The sequence below is a fragment of the Schistocerca piceifrons genome, chromosome 11 (assembly GCF_021461385.2).
Source record: "Schistocerca piceifrons isolate TAMUIC-IGC-003096 chromosome 11, iqSchPice1.1, whole genome shotgun sequence".
In the NCBI taxonomy this organism is placed as follows: Eukaryota; Metazoa; Arthropoda; class Insecta; order Orthoptera; family Acrididae; genus Schistocerca; species Schistocerca piceifrons.
Window position 1 is genome coordinate 131853917 of NC_060148.1, and position 15344 is coordinate 131869260.

The 15344-nt window shown below is 45.8% G+C and overlaps 1 pseudogene; it reads right to left on the reverse strand.

The window, feature by feature from the left end:
• Positions 1-6377: 6377 nt before the first annotated feature.
• Positions 6378-6495, reverse strand: LOC124720685 (annotated as a pseudogene).
• Between the last annotated feature and the right edge of the window lie 8849 nt (positions 6496-15344).

Sequence of the window (15344 nt, forward strand, 5' to 3'; positions counted from 1 at the left end):
CACTTCAATTTCAAAAGAACAATTTCAAATATCTACCGAAAATTGTGAAAAAAATATAATATTAAGTAAAAATATCGATACTCGATAAAGTATATCGATATGTTCGGATGAATCTACTGCCAATATTTATCAGTAACTAATGGAAAAAATCGATAAATCAATATTTCATCAACAGATCTGATGGGAATAGCGCCATAGCATCGAACGAAACGGGGGATCCGGCCTGAAACCCAGGAATACATGTTGCAGGGCAGTGTAAATGCAGAAAATACGTACATCCGGTGGTTCGGAGCGAATTCATTGATAAATATGGCCATCGACGTTATCATTTGCCTCATAGATTTAGACTACATTGTCCCTGGAGCTCAGCGATCTGGTGTTAATTTTGATTGAATCGACAGACGAGATCCCAATAACACTTGTTTATTTTAACCGGTTTCGTCTTACGTCACAGCCATCCTGAGATTTTTTTTGGTTGCTTATCGCTGGCGCTGGCTGCAACTCGGTATTTCCCGTCATACCTCTAAGATGATGGTATCGCGTGAAGAAGCGAGGAGCCTCCAGCACCAACCACAAAGATCTGAGGACGGCTTCAACATAAGCCGAAACCGGTTATAATAAACAAATGTTATTGCTATCTCGACTGTTGTTTTGATCAAAGTTATCATTTACCTGCCCAGCACCGTTTCGGTTTCTGACTTTGCGTTCGGAAAGACTTCTAACTTGCGCAATATCAATGTTTAGTTGTCCACAATTGCAGCTTTACGTTATACACTGAAGTGCCAAAGAAACTAGGATAGCCATGCGTATTCAGATACAGAGCTATGTAAACAGGCAGAATACGGCCCTGCGATCTGCAACGCCTACAAATGGTTCAAATGGCTCTGAGCACTATGGGACTCAACTGCTGAGGTCATTAGTCCCCTAGAACTTAGAACTAGTTAAACCTAACTAACCTAAGGACATCACAAACATCCATGCCCGAGGCAGGATTCGAACCTGCGACCGTAGCGGTCTTGCGGTTCCAGACTGCAGCGCCTACATATGACAAGTGTCTGGCGCAGTTGTTATATGGGTTACTGCTGATACAATGGCGGGTTATCTAGATTAACGTGTGTTTGAACGTGGTGTTATAGTCGGCGCACGAGCTACGGGACACAGCATCCCCGAGCTAGCGGTGAAGTGGGGATTTTCCGGTACGATAATTTCACGAGTGTGCCTTGAATGTCAGGAATCCGGTAAAACATCAAATGTACAACATCCTCTAAGAACGGCACCAACGACGACCGAAGAGAAGCGTCCGACGTGACAGAAGTGGAACCCTTCCGCAAACTGCTGCAGATTTCAATGCTGGGCCATCAACAAGTGTCAGCGTGCGAACGATTCAACGAAACATTATCGATATGGGCTTTCGGAAAAGAACGCCCACTCGTGTACCATTGATGACTGAACGACACTAAGCTTTACCCCTTGCCCGCACCTGTCAACACAGACATTGGACTGTTGATGACTGGAAACATGTTGTCTGGTCTGACGAGTCTCGTTTCAAATTATATGAAGTGGATGGACGTGTACGGGTATGGAGACAACTTCATGAATCCGAGGACCCTGCATGTTAGCAGGGGACTGTTCAAGCTGGTGACGGCTCTGTAATGGTGTTGGGTGTGTGAAGTTGGAGTGATACGGGACCCCTGATACGTCTAGATACGACTCTGACACGTACGTGATCATCCTGTCTGATCACCTGCATCCATTCATGTACACTGCGAATTCTGACGGGCAATTCCACCAAGACAATGGGGCAACCTACACGCCCAGAATTGCTACGGAGTGTCTCCAGGAATACTCTTCTGAGTTTAAATTTTTCCGCTGGCCTGCAAACTTCACAGATGTGAACATTATTGAACATATCTGGCATGCCTTGCCACGTGCTCTTCAGAAGAGATCTCCACCCCCTCGTACTCTTACAAATTTATGGACACCCCTGCAGGAAACTTCCTGGCAGATTAACACTGTGTGCCGGACCGAGACTCGAACTCGGGACCTTTGCCTATCGCGGGCAAGTGCTCTACCATCTGAGCTACCCAGGCACGACTCACGCCCCGTCCTCACAGCTTCACTTCTGCCGGTACCTCACAGTCTTTATTCCTTTGTTTTCTGAGTGGATCGGGAATGTTGACAGCTTGTGTGTCTTCGTGCGTGGATAGGTGTGAGTGAGTCTACATTGTGTTAGATGTCCAGCAGAGACTGCGTTATGAGGCGAGCGCTGTTATCAGCTGGGAGGAAATAAAAGCGCAACACATCCGATAAAAAGTACTCTTGAAGCTCGAGACGAAGAAAGCAATAGAAACTGATACTAACAGGTGTTCAGCAAGGTGGTCATGCAAACATATTTTAAAATATTTGGCTTGAGCTATTTTTGAAACCTTTCCTGCTGCACATTTTCATATTGAAACTAAGATGGTGCTCCATGCCGTACCACACTTTCTCGTCTAAATGTGGAAATTTTGACATATTTGGCGGCTGAAGGTGACAATTAATTGTTATGAGCCTGTCGGCCTTCCCGTGGGAGGCAGAGTCCAAAACTGTCTCGTTAATCTCAGTAAAAGGCAGTCTCAAAAACCTCCGCCGCGTATAAATAGCGTTATAAGCTACGGTGTTATATTGAGAGAGTACGTCTTGTGCAATAACACGTGTCATTACATACTTGATAACGTATGCCATGTCCTTGGCAGGTGCGAGCGTGCTTACAGAACTGGCGGACCAGCGCGGTGGCTCGCCAGAGCGGAGCCAGCACCCGCCTTTTAGGGCGCCACGGAATCTCACTTAAAAGTCTCCGCACTTTAATAAGGTCCAGTTAGTGTCCACGTTGCAGTCTGAACCAGGCGCCGATCAGGGGACCCCCGCCTGCCAAGCGGACTGCCCGCAAGACACGAGTGCTTTGCAGGTTGCGTCGGGTGATTCAGCAGGCGCTGCTCCGATTCCGGCTTCGGCACCTGGTTATCTATACGTCCATCGGTCTGACCTCTCACGCTTGTAAATTTATAACTGCAAAAATATACAGAAGAAGAGAAGGGAAGATTGAAGAGCTACCTGCCGAAGATCAGTTTCCTGGCAGAGAACTCAAAGGGAAGATAAATATGACAGTATTGTCGCTTGGCGTTCGCACCGTCGTTGCGGTTCGATATTCAAGGAGCTCTTACTACACTTTTTTGCATGTGATAGTTCTTGAAGGCGTTCTTCTGAGACAAGTTGTTTTTTGCTTACCGTATATTTCAACATACATGTCAGATCATCAAACGGTTTGTGGGGGAAAAAAGGGTGACTGCAGTCACATCAAAACTAAGTGGACATATTAGTTTTAAGATCTAAAGTAATAAGCTAAAAAAACTATGATTCCTTTAAAGTCAGTACCGCCATTAGATTGTTATTTATCTGCAGTGTTACATTAAAACTTACACGATCACGATTTCGGCTTCAAAGTGCCATTATCAAGTGTTTTAACTGTTATACAGTGCCTAAGACAGCATACTCTCTTATCGTAGGCACTGTACAACACTTAAATCACTTAATAATAGGCGCTTTAGTCCGGAGTCGCGCGACCGCTACGGTCGCAGGTTCGAATCCTGCCTCGGGCATGGATGTGTGTGATGTCCGTAGGTTAGTTAGGTTTAAGTAGTTATAAGTTCTAGGGGACTGATGACCTCAGCAGTTAAGTCCCATAGTGCTCAGAGCCATTTTTGAACATTTCAGATAAACAACAGTCTAATGGCGGTACTGACTTTAAAGCAATATATTATGAGTTTGGCCTCGCATTATAAAGAAATAATTAAAAAGTATGATGTCTGTAACATACTTTCCTACAGAATGAAAGAAAGGCGGCACTGAATATGGCTGGTACGAGTTGAAACGTTGTTGAATAAGAAAACAGAACAAAAGCATTTGACAATTCAGAGTTATTTAACATTCGTAACTAATGTCGGAGAGTAACAGCGAGAGATGTGCCATCTCCTCTATCGAACGTTTATCTAGCACTGTTTTGTAACGAATTGGAAATATCCCTGTGTGGGCCAGTGCATTAGTTTCTTTTTACTAATTTTTTTAGAGGGCACCTTCTGCATATTTGATTTGGGCGATGTATTGCAAACTGGAGCTCATTCTCTGTCTTCTGGATAATTATTTCGTGGTACGCAAAAAACAGAGTATTTTATATGCGTGTGTGTGTTGTGGCACTAATCACACACGTTGATTAACTTTCCCTTTTCCACTATCTGACATGTCCACGTATACAGGATGTTTTCGTAAGAGCGTGCAAAGATGTAACAGGACATAGAGAATGCCCCACTGGATAATTTGAAGTAGGGAACCTGGGGTCGCAGAAGCCAGCTTAAGGAGATATGGAAGTAAACTTGTCTACCGCTTTGTGTAGAATAACTGTTTTCCAGATTGTTTACAACTAACTAATGGTTCAAATGGCTCTGAGCACTATGCGACTTAACTTCTGAGGTCATCAGTCCCCTAGAACTTAGAACTACTTAAACCTAACTAACCTAAGGACATCACTGACATCCATGCCCGAGGCAGGATTCGGACCTGCGACCGTAGCGTACAACTAAGTTTACACGTACTGTGTTGTTTTTATACTTGTACATTCTTTATTTCCTGCAAGGAAACAAGGAATTGTCAGAATTGAAACTGTCTTTGATGTGATTCGAAAGGCACCAAGGATATTTGTCAGAGGGCGTGAGAATCTTCTTCGCCGATGCCATGCTTGCATTGAGGTTGATGGCCGTCAGTTTCAAAAATAATGTTCAAATGTGTGTGAAATCTTATGGGACGTAACTGCTAAGGTCATCAGTGCCTAAGCTCACACACTCTTTAGCCTAAATTATCCTAAGGACAAACACACACAGCCATGCCCGAGGGAGGACTCGAACCTCCGCCGGGACCAGCCGCACAGTCCATGACTACAGCGCCTGAGACCGCTCGGCTAATCCCGCGCCGTCAGTTTCAGCACACTTTGTGAGGCACAATACAAATTGTGCGTTCTTTGTGTCAGTGATGGTATTTGCAGTTAATTGTTGCTAATATAAATAAAAAATTACATAGTAGTGTGATTTTACTCCTATTAACTCCTTAAGCTAGCTTTTCTGACCCTAGGTTCCGTATCCCAAATTGTTCAGTAGACCATCCTCTAGGTACCCTTAAATTTTTCCACGCTCCTGTACACTGCAACATATTGGATGAAAGGCTGGTCAGGAAATTCGCAAGGAAGTTCTCACATAAACGGGAATTGGGTCTAGCACATGTGGTACTGTATAGGTTTAAAACATTCAGAAACGGCACAAATTAGACATTTGCTTGCGCAATATTTAATTTTGCATGAGCATTATTTACACTGTAGGCTGTCTAAGAGACATCATTGCAGTCGTTTACATCCTCAATAGCACCACTAGAGTGCAATCCACATGTGTTTAATAGGAGGGCGTTACTAGCAGTTTCATACTATTCCACAACCCTTCCACATTCGAATGACACGTGGCAGAACAGAACGCTTAAATGTTTCCTTGCGAGCTCTGATTTCTCTCGTTACTACCACCATTTTTCCGTATGTGGATGGCAAAGTAAAATATTTTGACAATCGGAAGAGGAAGGTGGTGATTGAAATTTCGTGACACGATGTCGCCGCAACGAAAAAGGCCTTTAGAATGAAATTTTCACTCTGTGCAGCGGAGTGTACAGTGATATGAAACTTCCTGGCAGGCTGAAATCGTGTGCCGGACCGAGACTCGAACTCGGGACCTTCGTCTTTCGCGGCTGAATGGTCCACAGAAAGCGTTACCCACGCACGACTCACGACACATCCAGACAGCTTTAATTCCGCCAGTTTCATTCTGGAAACATCCCCCAGGCTATGGCAAATCCATGTCTCCACAGCCGGCCGGTGTGGCCGAGCCTTTCTAGGCGCTTCAGTATGGAACCGCGCGACCGCTACGGTCGCAGGTTCGAATCCTGCCCCGAGCATGGATGCGTGTGATGTCCTTAGGTTACTTAGGTTTAAGTAAGTGTAGGGGTCTGATGACCTCAGATGTTGAGTCCCATAGTGCTCAGAGCCATTTGGGTCATGCCTCCACAATATACTTTCTCCCAGGACCGCTAAAAAACTAAACTCCGCCTAGACAGGCCATAAAGGCCCAACGCTACCGACCGGCCGCCGTGTCGTCCTCAGCCCACAGCCGTCACCTGACATGGATACGGAGGGGCATGTTGTCAGCACACCGCTGTCCAGGCCGTATTTCGGTTTACGAAACCGGAGCCGCTACTTCTCAGTCAAGTAGCTCCTCAGTTTGCCTCACAAGGGCTGAGTGCAGCCCGCTTCCCAGCAGCGCTAGGCAGGCCGGATGGTCACCCATCCAAGTGCTAGCCCAGCCCGACAGCGCTTAACTGCGGTGATCTGATGGGAACAGGTGTTTCTACTGCGGCAAGGCCGCCCGGCACCTTCCAAGAGTGCTACTCATACAAACTTCGCAGAAAAGCTTTTGTGGAGTTTGAAAGGTACTCACGTACCATATCTGTGAAGTTCTCTCCAGCATCTCGCGATAGTGCAAAACGAGCTGCCCTTCTCTGGACTTTTTCGATGCGCTCCGTCAATGTCCAAGATCTTGTGCAGACACTATAACGATGATCTCCACTGTGTCTGACGCTGAAACGTGAAGCCTTGTGCAGTTTCGCTCTATTACCTCGTACTGTGGGTAATTCTGTGCATTCGCCGAGAATATTCTCACCCGTGAAACGGGCGGCCAGACTGATCGGCGGTGTCAGTTCGAGGAGTCAATGTAGGCCGCTCGATATTCAGAAGACTTTTAACTTTGCCACGCTGTACACTCGTCCCACCACGCGATCTGTTGTTCACAGTGGTGACTCATTCAGAAGAAACTGCAACACTGATTCAGTGAACACTAGCGATAACGCTGCGTGAACTATTGTAGAGAAATGAGAGAAAAGTCTGCGGTGTTCAACGGGTTTCAAAACCAATTGTCTTCCAGAAAAGAGAGCGAGAGAGAGAGATAGAGAGAGAGAGAGAGAGAGAGTGAATAAATAAAAAAGAGTGATAACAGTGAGTATTCAGGTCCAAGTTGGAAGGTTTCCTCGTGGCAAACGTCTTCCACTTCATACAGAGGTTCCTTGCAGTAATTTAGAACTTTCGTGTGTAATGTGTTATTGTTTGCGATTCTAACATTATTTTATTATTACTATTTTTTGCCTACAAAGGCCAATATGAAATACTCCTTCCACAAGTTCTTCTCTTCTCCCTTCTCTCCAGATTTCACCGGTGTTTTTCGTTGTTTCTTCCTGGAAACCCTTGAAACTTTTCGCTTTTACTCTGAACTTTTCTCTTTTCCCCACTTCTTCCTCCGTTATTTCTATTTCCCTCTGACCTGTTTTAATGTCTTTGATCCACGCCTTCGGCGTATTGGATTTTCTGTCAGAGAAATTAGCAATCGTCTATGTTATTCTTTTCTCATCCAATCTCTCTAGGTGTACATAGAATACAACTTCTGTCTTCCTAATGAACTTGTATATTACGTCTTGCTTTCCATTTCCTATTGTCGCCTTTGCATCCAGGATTACCCGGAATATTTTCCTTTCCTTCTCTTGTATTTCACCTAATGGTTTCGCTGTTTCTAACGAAAGGCATTCCGAAGCACGTGGCCGACGCCCTGGCCGCAATGATAACACCGGATCCCGTCAGATCACCGAAGTTAAACGCTGTCGGGCTGGGCTAGCACTTGGATGGGTGACCATCCGGTCTGCCGAGCGCTGTTGGCGAGCGGGGTGCACTCAGCCCTTGTGAGGCAAACTGAGGAGCTACTTGACTGAGAAGTAGAGCTCCGGTCTCGTAAACTGACACACGACCGGGAGAGCGGTGTGCTGAGAACATGCCCCTCCATATCCGCTTTAAGTAATGCCTGTTGGGCCTTCACCTGTCCGGGCGGAGTTTGTTTTTTCGTTTTTTTATTCTGAAACATAAAGGTATTGTGTTCTAGTGACAGGATTCTATTGCCAGAGTTTCCTATTTGTTGCTAAAGATATCTAGTTGTACTACGTTTTTTATTAATTTAAAAGCCCCTTGCAGTTTTCTTGCCCTTGTTAAGTTACTTTCCCCATTTACAAATTATCTTTTGTTTATTAACATTATATATAAATTTTCTAATCGAGATTCTACACTGAAGAGCCAAAGAGACTGTTACACCTGCCTAATATCGTGTCGAACCCCCGCGACCACGCGGTACGATATGGCATGGACTCGACTAATGTCTGAAGTGGTCCTGGAGGCAATTGACACCATGAACCCTGCAGCGCTGTCCATAAATCCGTACGATTTCGAAGGGTTAGAGATATTTTGTGAACAGCACGTTGCAAGGCATCTCAGATATGCTCAAAAAGTTTATATCGGGGGGACGTTGGTGGCCAGCGGAAGTGTTTAAACTCAGAAGAGTGTTCCTAGAGCCACCCTGTAGCTATTCTGGACGTGTGGAATGTCGCATTGTCCTGCTGGAATTGCCCAAGTCCGTGTGAATGCACAATGGACATGAGTGGATGCAGGTGATCAGACAGGATGCTTACGTATGTGTCAGTCGTATCTACACGTGTTAGCGGTCCCGTATGACTCCACCTGCACACGCCTCACACCATTGCAGAGCCTCCAACAGCTTGAACAGTCCCCTGCTGTCACGCAGGGTCCATGGATTCATGGGGTGTCTCCATACCCGTACACGTCCTTGCTCTCGATACAATTTGAAACGAGACTCGCCCGACCAGGCAACATGTTCCGAGTCATCAACAGTCGAATGTCTGAGTTGACAGGCCCCGGCGAGGCGTAAAGCTTTGTGTCGTGCAGTCATCGAGGGAACACGAGTCGGCCTTTGGCTCCAAAAGCCCATGTCGATTATGGTTCAAATGGCTCTGAGCACTATGGGACTAGAACTTAGAACTACTTAAACCTAACTAACCTAAGGACATTACACACATCCATGGCTGAGGCAGGATTCGAACCTGCGACCGTAGCGGTCGCCCGGTTCCAGACTGAAGCGCCGAGAACCGCTCGGCCACACTATATCGATGATGTTTTCTTGAAGGATTCGCTCGCTGACACTTGTTGATGCTCCAACACTGAAATCTGCAACAATTTGCGGAAGGGTTCCACTTCTGTGTCGGTGAACGGTTATCTTCGGTCGTCGTTGGTTCTGTTCGGGCGGGATCTTTTTCTGGCTGCACCAATGTTTTACTAGATTCCTGATGTTCACGATACACTCGTGAAATGGTCGTACGGGAAAATCCCCATTTCATTGCCACCACGGAGATGCTGTGTCCCATCGCTCGTGCGCCGACTATAAAGCCACGTTCAGACTTCCTTAAATATTGATAACCTGCCATTGTAGCAGCAGTAAGCCGTGTAAAAACTGCGGCAGAGACTTGTTGTCCTATATACGAGTAGACGTCGCCGACCGCAGCGCCGTACTGTGCCTGTTTATATATCTCTGTCTTTCAATAGGGATGACTATACCAGATTCTTTGGCGCTTCAGTATATAAACTACACTACCGGCCATTAAAATTGCTACACCAAGAAGAAACGCAGATTATGAACGGGTATTCATTGGACAAATATATTATACTAGAACTGACATGTGATTACATTTTCATGCAATTTGGGTGCATAGATCCTGAGAAATCAGTACCCGGAACAACCACATCTGTCCATAATAACGGCCTTGATACGCCTGGGCATTGAGTCAAACAGAACTTGGATGGCGAGTACAGGTACAGCTGCCCATGCAGCTTCAACACGATACCACAGTTCATCAAGAGTAGTGACTGGCGTATTGTGACGAGCCAGTTGCTCCACCACCGTTGACCAGACGTTTTCAGTTGGTGAGAGATCTGGAGAATATGCTGGCCATGGCAGCAGTCGAACATTTTCTGTATCCAGAAAGGCCCGTATGGGACCTGCAACATGTGGTCGTGCATCATCCTGCTGAAATGTATTTCGGAGGGATCGAATGAAGGGTAGAGCCACGGGTCGTAACACATCTGAAGTGTAACGTCCACTGTCCAAAGTGCCGTCAATGCGAACAAGAGGTGACCGAGGCGTGTAACCAATGGCACCCCGTACCAAGACGCCGGGTGGTACGCCAGTATGGCGATGACGAATACACGCTTCCAATGTCCGTTCACCGCGATGTCGCCAAACACGGATGCGACCATCGTGATGCTGTAAACAGAACCTGGATTCATCGGAAAGAATGACGTTTTGCCATTCGTGCACCCAGGTTCGTCGTTGAGTACACCATCGCAGGCGCTCCTGTCTGTGATGCAGCGCCAAGGGTAACCGCAGCCACGGTCTCCGAGCTGATAGTCCGTGCTGCTGCAAACGTCGTCGAACTGTTTGTGCAGATGGTTGTTGTCCTGCAAACGTCCCCATCTGTTGACTCAGGGAACGAGACGTGGCTGGACGATCCGTTACAGCCGTGCGGATAAGATGCCTGTCAACTCGACTGCTAGTGATACGAGGCCGTTGGGATCCAGCACGGCGTTCCGTATTACCCTCCTGAAACCACCGATTCCATATTCTGCTAACAGTCATTGGATATCGACCAACGCGAGCAGCAATGTCGCGATACGATAAACCGCAATGGCGATAGGCTACAATGCGACCTTTAACAAAGTCGGAAACGTGATGGTACGCATTTCTCCTCCTTACACGAGGCATCACAACAACGTTTCACCAGGCAACGCCGGTTAACTGCTGTTTGTGTATGAGAAATGGGTTGGAAACTTTCCTCATGTCAGCACGTTGTAGGTGTCGCCACCGGCGCCAACCTTGTGTGAATGCTCTAAAAAGCTAATCATTAGCATATCACAGCATCTTCTTCCTGTCGGTTAAATTTCGCGTCTGTAGCACGTCATCTTCGTGGTGTAGCAATTTTAATGGGCAGAAGTGTATGTAGAGTGACTCGTTTCATGAGCTTGTAGGTTCGCTTGGTCCTCCGGAACGTAATAAATAAATGACGGGGAGGGTTTGGACGGGTTTTGAGGCTGGAATTAACTGCAGACGGCCCCACTATATGAGCGTCAGCCTTGCGGATGGAGGTGGGGACGTCGGTGTTGCAGGACGGTATCGGGCGGACACGTGTGTACCAGAGGCGGCCCGGCTGTTACGTGACGTTACAGCAGAGCGGACGCCGCCTGCGGGGAAAGCGAGCGGCGAGGAATCTTAATTAACATCGCCGCTGCCCGTCCACGGCGGCGAGAGGTCCGCGCAGCAGGTGGCTGTGGTTGTGGCGCCGTGTTGTGCCTCTGGGCCCGCATTCCTGGCCGATTCGCAACTCGCCGTAGCGAGCGGATCGCTTCCGGCGGCAAGGTATTTCGCGCGGCCCTTCCTGTATGCAGGGTACCCGACAGTTACCAGCTGTATTGGGACAACTATTTCTAACATAACCTTTTTTTATGGATCAACAGGTACCATGTATACTATCGATTCTTGTATAGGTGAAAATTCCATATTAACTGTTTAACTGAATGAACTTCACATAAGAGAGATCAGGGCTCGTACAGAGGCGTATAGGCAGTCATTTTTCCCTCGTTCTGTTTGGGAGAGGAGCAGCGAGAGAAGATGCTAGTTGTGGTACGAGGTACCCTCCGCCACGCACCGTATGGTGGATTGCGCAGTATGTATGTAGATGTAGATGTAGAATACAAGAGAAGGGAATCGGGCTGTTTGAGACGTGGTGCTGCGGAAGCATGCTACAAACTGACCGACTGATACGAAATGAGGAAGTCCTCCGTAGAATCGGCGAAGAAAGGAACAGTATGTTATGTTTCAGGCGAAAATACAGGGTGATTCAAAAAGAATACCACAAGTTTCGCAATTTAAAACTCTGCAACGACAAAAGGCAGAGCTAAGCACTATCTGTCGGCGAATTAAGGGAGCTATAAAGTTTCATTTAGTTGTACATTTGTTCGCTTGAGGCGCTGTTGACTAGGCGTCAGCGTCAGTTGATGCTAAGATGGCGACCGCTCAACAGAAAGCTTTTTGTGTTATTGAGTACGGCAGAAGTGAATCGACGACAGTTGTTCAGCGTGCATTTCGAACGAAGTATGGTGTTAAACATCCTGATAGGTGGTGTATTAAACGTTGGTATAAGCAGTTTACAGAGAATGGGTGTTTGTGCAAAGGGAAAAGTTCTGGACGGCCGAGAACGAGTGATGAAAATGTAGCACGCATCCAGCAAGCATTTGTTCGCAGCCCAGGAAAATCGACTCGCAGAGCTAGCAGAGAGCTGCAAATTCCACAATCAACTGTATGGAGAGTCCTACGAAAAAGGTTAGTTATGAAACCTTATCGTCTGAAATTGGTTCAAGCACTGTCTGCAGCTGATAAGATTGAAAGAATCGATTTCTGTGATTTTATCCTTGCTCAAATGGAAACAGATGAATCTTTCGTTTCAAAGATTGTGTTTAGTGATGAAGCAACTTTCCACACTAACGGGAAAGTCAACCGTCACAATGTCTGTATATGGGGCACTGAGAATCCGCGGGAAACAACTCAGTATGAACGTGACTCGCCTAAGGTGAACGTTTTCTGTGCCATTTCAGCCAATAAAGTTTTTGGTCCCTTTTTCTTCGAAGGTGCTACTGTAACTGGACTACAGTATCTGGAGATGTTAGAGAATTGGCTGTTCCCTCAGCTCGAACAAGAAGCACAACAATTCATATTTCAGCAGGATGGAGCGCCACCACATTGGCACTGATCTGTCCGTAACTACCTGAACGTCAACTACCCGAGGCGATGGATCGGCCGCCAGGCAGCCCGTGACAGAGCACTTCATCACTGGCCTCCAACAAGCCCTGATCTTAACCCCTGCGATTTTTTCTTATGGGGGTATGTTAAGTATATGGTGTTTCGGCCACCTCTCCCAGCCACCATTGATGATTTGAAACGAGAAATAACAGCGGCTATCCAAACTGTTACGCCTGATATGCTACAGAGAGTGTGGAACGAGTTGGAGTATCGGGTTGATATTGCTCGAGTGTCTGGAGGGGGCCATATTGAACATCTCTGAACTTGTTTTTGAGTGAAAAAAAAACCTTTTTAGATACTCTTTGTAATGATGTATAACAGAAGGTTATATTATGTTTCTTTCATTAAATACACATTTTTAAAGTTGTGGTATTCTTTTTGAATCACCCTGTATATTAAAAAGTATTGAAACTTCCTGGCAGATTAAAAGCGTGTGCCGGACCGAGACTCGAACTCGGGACCTTTGCCATTCGCGGGTAAGTGCACAGCCAGTTTTTTTCTTTTCTTTTTTTTTCTCAATTTGTTCCTTGTTGATCTTTGTGTTAGGTCGTTGCAGACGTCACATGACATCTGTTCAAATTCGTCTTGTTGGTCCTTCCGCTCAGTTTTTTATTACACGCTTTTTTTTAATCTCATTTCGTTCGTTATAGTTCGTTGCAACTGTTGGTGGAGGACGTCCCCTGACGCCCGTTGAAGTTCATTATTGATCCAGTCACTCACTATTTTTGTTACAGAAGGCAGCTAGCCCTCTGACCGAACACGCTGAGCTACCGTGCTGCCATCACCTGAGCTAATCACAGCTCGTCCTCACAGCTATATCACCGCCAGTACCTCGTCTCCTACCTTCCAAGTTTCACAGAAGCTCTCCTGGGACCCTTGGTAGAGCACTTGCCCACGAATCGCAAAGGTCCCCAGTTCGAGTCTCGCTTCGGCCCACAGTTGCAATCTGCCAGGAAGTTTCATTGCAGTGCACACTCCGCTGCAGAGTGAAAATCTCATTCTGGAAACAGATATTAATTTGTTTCAATCGATATGTACTAGCGGTTAAAATTACTCTTCTTTTAGAAATATTTGAAATTACGAAATGTCTGTCATACTTAAACTTCCAGAATGAGATTAACACTCTGCAGCGGAGTGTGCGCTAATATGAAACTTCCTGGCTGATTAAAACTGTGTGCCGGACCGAGACTCGAACTCGGGACATTACCCAAGCTGTGGCTAAGCCATGTCTCCGCAATATCCTTTCTTTCAGGAGTGCTAGTTCTGCAAGGTTCGCAGGAGAGCTTCTGTAAAGTTTGGAAGGTAGGAGACGAGGTACTGGCAGAAGTAAAGCTGTGAGGACGGGGCGTGAGTCGTGCTTGGGTAGCACTTGCCCGCGAATGGCAAAGGTCCCCGGTTCGAGTCTCGGTCCGGTACACAGTATTAATCTGCCAGAAAGTCTCATACTTAAACTCTATGTAATTAACTGCACAATCTAACGCTACGTATTAAATTTATTTCTGGATTCATTTATAAAATAATGTTATATCTTTGTGGTGATCCTTCTTTTTTCAAGAAAGTTTGTGAAACTCTTTTTGCTTTGTAAACTCGGAACATTGTGAATACCGCAGAATGTAAGTAGTGGTGGGTATGCCTCTGATGGAAATGGACGTATTTATAATTTTGACAATGTGAATTCGTGTTCTGAAGTGGAATTAGTAAAGTCGGTGCGATATAGAAAAATGGTATACAGTAAAAGAAAATCATAGCAAGAGAAAGAATCTCATCGATTATTCGGTTCAACAGGAACTTAAAAATCAAAATTTCAGGCTCAAGAATGTACCCCTAGACGCGAGAACTGCAGCCGACAAAAAGAGAAAATGAAGATAAGTAAAAAGTTTTTCTTTTCTATATCGTACGCCTCTCGAAGCTTTCGAAACTTTTAGAGACAGAGACATTTAATAGTGATAATGTGTGGGAGGGTATAATTATGCACTGTTGATATTTTAAAAAGTATCGGGAATCCGTTATGTCGATATTAAAAAAAATCATTACCGTTTCTAGACTTATCGAAACGGTACTCGATATAACGACCATCGACTAACAAAATATCGACGCACCTGCCTATAAAAATATGGGTTGCTCATTGTATGTCTATATTCTCGGTTTTAGAGCAGTATACAGGGTGTTACAAAAAGGTACGGCCGAACTTTCAGGAAACATTCCTCACACACAAAGAAACAAAATATGTTATGTGGACATGTGTCCGGAAACGCTTACTTTCCATGTTAGAGCTCATTTTATTACTTCTCTTCAAATCACATTAATCGTGGAATGGAAACACACAGCAACAGAACGTACCAGCGTGACTTCAAACACTTTGTTACAGGAAATGTACAAAACGTCCTCCGTCGCACGGAATCCCTGATGCGCTGATGCGGCCCTGGAGAATGGCGTATTGTGTTACAGCCGTCCACAATACGAGCACGAGGAGTCTCTACA